We start from the raw sequence: 6,858 nt of genomic DNA on the forward strand, positions 1-6,858 counted from the left end.
AACTACCCACCCAGATATATAACTGACCTCTCTTGCACTGTGACTACCCATCCAGATATATCACTGACCTCACTTGTACTGTAACTACCCATCCAGATATATCACTGACCTCACTGGTACTGTAACTACCCATTCAGATATATCACTGACCTCACTTGTACTGTAACTACCCATCCAGATATATCACTGACTTCACTTGTACTGTCACTACCCATCCTGATATATAACTGACCTCTCTTGCACTGTGACTACCCACCAGATATATCACTGACCTCACGTGTACTTTAACTACCCATCCAGATATATCACTAACCTCACTTCTACTGCAACTACCCAAACAGATATGTCACTGACCTCACTTGTACTGCAACTACAAATCCTGATATATCACTGACCTCACTTGTATTGTAACTACCCATCCTGATGAATCACTGACCTCACTTGAACTGTAACTGCCCATCCAGAGAGATCACTGACCTCACTTGCACTGTAACTACCCATCCAGATTTATCACTAACCTCACTTGCACTGTAACTACCCTTCCAGGTACATCACTGACCTCACCAGAACTGCAAATTCCCTTCCATCTATATCACTGACCTCACTGGTGCTGTAACTACTCTTCCAGATATATCACTGACCTCTCTTGTCCGGTAACGACCCATCGAGATATATCACTGACCTCACTTGTACTGTAACTACCCATCCAGATATATCACTGAACCCACTTTTACTGTAACTACCCATGCAGATATATCACTGACATCACTTGTACTGTAACTAACCATCCTAAATATCAGTTAGCTCACTTGAACAATAACTACCCATCCACTTTATCGCTGACCTCACTTGCACTGCAACTCCACATCCGGATATGAATCATGACCACACTTGAACTGTAACTACCCATTCAGATATATCACAGATCTCACTTGTGCTGGAACTACTCATCGAGATATAACAATAACCTCACTTGTACTGTAACTACTCATCCAGATATACCGCTGACCTCTCTTGTACTGTAACCACCCGTCCAGATATATCACAGTCCTAACATGTACTGCAACCACACATCCAGATATATCACTGACCCCACTTGTACTGTAACTATCCAAGCAGATATATCGCTGAGCTCACTTGTATTGTAACTACCCATCCTGATGAATCACTGACCTCACTTGTACTTTAACTACCCATCCAGATATATCACTGACCTCACTTGTACTACAACTACCCATCCAGATATATCACTGACCTCATGAGTACTATAACTACCCATCCAGATATATCACTAACCTCACTTGTCCTGCAACTAATCGTCCTATACATCTGTGAGCTCACTTGTACTGTAACTACCCATCGACTTTATCGCTGACCTCACTTGTACTGTAACTCCCGATCAGGATATATATCATTGACCACACTTGAACTGTAACTACCCATCCAGATATATCGCGGACCTCACTTGTACTGTAACTATCCATCCGATATATCACTGACCTCAAATGTACTGTAACTACCCATTCAGCTATATCACTGACCTCACTTGTACTGTAACTACCCATCCAGATATATCACTGACCTCACTTGCACTGTAACTACCAATCCAGATATATCACTGACCTCACTTGTACTGTAACTACCCATCCAGATATATCACTGACCTCACTTGTACTGTAACTACCCATCCAGATATATCACTGACCTCACTTGTACTGTAACTACCAATCCAGATATATCACTGACCTCACTTGTACTGTAACTGCCCTTTCAGCTTTGTCACTGAATTCACTTGTTCTGTAGCTACCAATCCAAAAATATATCACTGACATCACTTGTACTGTAACAACCCAACCAGATATATCACTGACCTCACTTGTTCTGCAACTACCCATTCAGATATATCACTGACCGCACTTGTACTGTAACTATCCATTCAGCTATGTCAGTGACCGCACTTGTACTGTAACTACCCTTTCAGCTTTATAACTGACCTCACCTGTACTGCATCGACCCATCCAAAAATATATCACTAACCTCACTTGCACTGCAACTACCCAACCAGATATATCACTGACCTCACGTGTACAATAACGACCCATCCAGATATATCAATAACCTCACTTGTACTGCAATTAACCGTATAGATATATCACTGACCTCACTTGTACTGCAACTGCACATCCAGATATATCACTGAACTCACTTGTATTGTAACTACCCATCCTGATGAATCACTGACCTCACTTGTACTTTAACTACCCATCCAGATATATCACTGACCTCACTTGCACTGTAACTACTCTTCCAGGTACATCACTGACCTCACCAGAACTGCAAATTCCCTTCCATCTATATCACTGACCTCACTGGTGCTGTAACTACTCTTCCAGATATATCACTGACCTCTCTTGTCCGGTAACGACCCATCGAGATATATCACTGACCTCACTTGTACTGTAACTACCCATCCAGATATATCACTGAACCCACTTTTACTGTAACTACCCATGCAGATATATCACTGACCTCTCTTGTCCTCAAACTACCCATCCAGATATATTACTGACATCACTTGTACTGTAACTAACCATCCTAAATATCAGTGAGCTCACTTGAACTATAACTACCCATCCACTTTATCGCTGACCTCACTTGTACTGCAACTACAAATCCTGATATATCACTGACCTCACTTGTATTGTAACTACCCATCCTGATGAATCACTGACCTCACTTGAACTGTAACTGCCCATCCAGAGAGATCACTGACCTCACTTGCACTGTAACTACCCATCCAGATTTATCACTAACCTCACTTGCACTGTAACTACCCTTCCAGGTACATCACTGACCTCACCAGAACTGCAAATTCCCTTCCATCTATATCACTGACCTCACTGGTGCTGTAACTACTCTTCCAGATATATCACTGACCTCTCTTGTCCGGTAACGACCCATCGAGATATATCACTGACCTCACTTGTACTGTAACTACCCATCCAGATATATCACTGAACCCACTTTTACTGTAACTACCCATGCAGATATATCACTGACCTCTCTTGTCCTCAAACTACCCATCCAGATATATTACTGACATCACTTGTACTGTAACTAACCATCCTAAATATCAGTGAGCTCACTTGAACTATAACTACCCATCCACTTTATCGCTGACCTCACTTGCACTGCAACTCCACATCCGGATATGAATCATGACCACACTTGAACTGTAACTACCCATTCAGATATATCACAGATCTCACTTGTGCTGGAACTACTCATCGAGATATAACAATAACCTCACTTGTACTGTAACTACTCATCCAGATATACCGCTGACCTCTCTTGTACTGTAACCACCCGTCCAGATATATCACAGTCCTAACATGTACTGCAACCACACATCCAGATATATCACTGACCCCACTTGTACTGTAACTATCCAAGCAGATATATCGCTGAGCTCACTTGTATTGTAACTACCCATCCTGATGAATCACTGACCTCACTTGTACTTTAACTACCCATCCAGATATATCACTGACCTCACTTGTACTACAACTACCCATCCAGATATATCACTGACCTCATGAGTACTATAACTACCCATCCAGATATATCACTAACCTCACTTGTCCTGCAACTAATCGTCCTATACATCTGTGAGCTCACTTGTACTGTAACTACCCATCGACTTTATCGCTGACCTCACTTGTACTGTAACTCCCGATCAGGATATATATCATTGACCACACTTGAACTGTAACTACCCATCCAGATATATCGCGGACCTCACTTGTACTGTAACTATCCATCCGATATATCACTGACCTCAAATGTACTGTAACTACCCATTCAGCTATATCACTGACCTCACTTGTACTGTAACTACCCATCCAGATATATCACTGACCTCACTTGCACTGTAACTACCAATCCAGATATATCACTGACCTCACTTGTACTGTAACTACCCATCCAGATATATCACTGACCTCACTTGTACTGTAACTACCCATCCAGATATATCACTGACCTCACTTGTACTGTAACTACCAATCCAGATATATCACTGACCTCACTTGTACTGTAACTGCCCTTTCAGCTTTGTCACTGAATTCACTTGTTCTGTAACTACCAATCCAAAAATATATCACTGACATCACTTGTACTGTAACAACCCAACCAGATATATCACTGACCTCACTTGTTCTGCAACTACCCATTCAGATATATCACTGACCGCACTTGTACTGTAACTATCCATTCAGCTATGTCAGTGACCGCACTTGTACTGTAACTACCCTTTCAGCTTTATAACTGACCTCACCTGTACTGCATCGACCCATCCAAAAATATATCACTAACCTCACTTGCACTGCAACTACCCAACCAGATATATCACTGACCTCACGTGTACAATAACGACCCATCCAGATATATCAATAACCTCACTTGTACTGCAATTAACCGTATAGATATATCACTGACCTCACTTGTACTGCAACTGCACATCCAGATATATCACTGAACTCACTTGTATTGTAACTACCCATCCTGATGAATCACTGACGTCACTTGTACTTTAACTACCCATCCAGATATATCACTGACCTCACTTGTACTACAACTACCCATCCAGATATATAACTGACCTCTCTTGCACTGTGACTACCCACCAGATATATCACTGACCTCACTTGTACTGCAACTGCACATCCAGATATATCACTGAACTCACTTGTATTGTAACTACCCATCCTGATGAATCACTGACCTCACTTGTACTTTAACTACCCATCCAGATATATCATTGACCTCACTTGTACTACAACTACCCATCCAGATATATAACTGACCTCTCTTGCACTGTGACTACCCACCAGATATATCACTGACCTCACTTGTACTACAACTACCCATCCAGATATATCACTGACCTCATGAGTACTATAACTACCCATCCAGATATATCACTAACCTCACTTGTCCTGCAACTAATCGTCCTATACATCTGTGAGCTCACTTGTACTGTAACTACCCATCGACTTTATCGCTGACCTCACTTGTACTGTAACTCCCGCTCAGGATATATATCATTGACCACACTTGAACTGTAACTACCCATCCAGATATATCGCGGACCTCACTTGTACTGTAACTATCCATCCGATATATCACTGACCTCAAATGTACTGTAACTACCCATTCAGCTATATCACTGACCTCACTTGTACTGTAACTACCCATCCAGATATATCACTGACCTCACTTGCACTGTAACTACCAATCCAGATATATCACTGACCTCACTTGTACTGTAACTACCCATCCAGATATATCACTGACCTCACTTGTACTGTAACTACCCATCCAGATATATCACTGACCTCACTTGTACTGTAACTACCAATCCAGATATATCACTGACCTCACTTGTACTGTAACTGCCCTTTCAGCTTTGTCACTGAATTCACTTGTTCTGTAACTAGCAATCCAAAAATATATCACTGACATCACTTGTACTGTAACAACCCAACCAGATATATCACTGACCTCACTTGTTCTGCAACTACCCATTCAGATATATCACTGACCGCACTTGTACTGTAACTATCCATTCAGCTATGTCAGTGACCGCACTTGTACTGTAACTACCCTTTCAGCTTTATAACTGACCTCACCTGTACTGCATCGACCCATCCAAAAATATATCACTAACCTCACTTGCACTGCAACTACCCAACCAGATATATCACTGACCTCACGTGTACAATAACGACCCATCCAGATATATCAATAACCTCACTTGTACTGCAATTAACCGTATAGATATATCACTGACCTCACTTGTACTGCAACTGCACATCCAGATATATCACTGAACTCACTTGTATTGTAACTACCCATCCTGATGAATCACTGACCTCACTTGTACTTTAACTACCCATCCAGATATATCACTGACCTCACTTGTACTACAACTACCCATCCAGATATATAACTGACCTCTCTTGCACTGTGACTACCCACCAGATATATCACTGACCTCACTTGTACTGCAACTGCACATCCAGATATATCACTGAACTCACTTGTATTGTAACTACCCATCCTGATGAATCACTGACCTCACTTGTACTTTAACTACCCATCCAGATATATCATTGACCTCACTTGTACTACAACTACCCATCCAGATATATAACTGACCTCTCTTGCACTGTGACTACCCACCAGATATATCACTGACCTCACTTGAACTGTAACTACCCATCCAGATATATCACTGACCTCACTGTTACTGTAACTACCCATCCAGATATATCACTAACCTCACTTGCACTGTAACTACCCTTCCAGGTATATCACTGATCTCTCTTGTACAGCAACTACCCATCCAGATATATCACTGACCTCACTTGTACTGTAACTATCCATCCATATGTATCACTGACCTCACCAGAACTGCAAATACCCTTCCATCTGTATCACTGACCTCACTTGTGCTGTAACTACTCTTCCAGATATATCACTGACCTCTCTTGTACTGTAACGACCCATCCAGATATATCACTGACCTCACTTGAACTGTAACTACCCATTCAGATATATCACTGATCTCACTTGTACTGTAACTGCCCATGCAGATATATCACTGACCTCTCTTGCACTGTAACTACCCTTCCAGGTACATCACTGACCTCACCAGAACTGCAAATACCCTTCCATCTATATCACTGACCTCACTTGTACTGCAACTACTCATCTAGATATAACAAGAATCTCACTTGTACTGTAACTATCAATCCAGATATACCGCTGACCTCACTTGTACTGTAACCACCCATC

The sequence above is a fragment of the Heterodontus francisci genome, unplaced genomic scaffold, assembly GCF_036365525.1.
Source record: "Heterodontus francisci isolate sHetFra1 unplaced genomic scaffold, sHetFra1.hap1 HAP1_SCAFFOLD_578, whole genome shotgun sequence".
NCBI classification, from domain to species: domain Eukaryota; kingdom Metazoa; phylum Chordata; class Chondrichthyes; order Heterodontiformes; family Heterodontidae; genus Heterodontus; species Heterodontus francisci.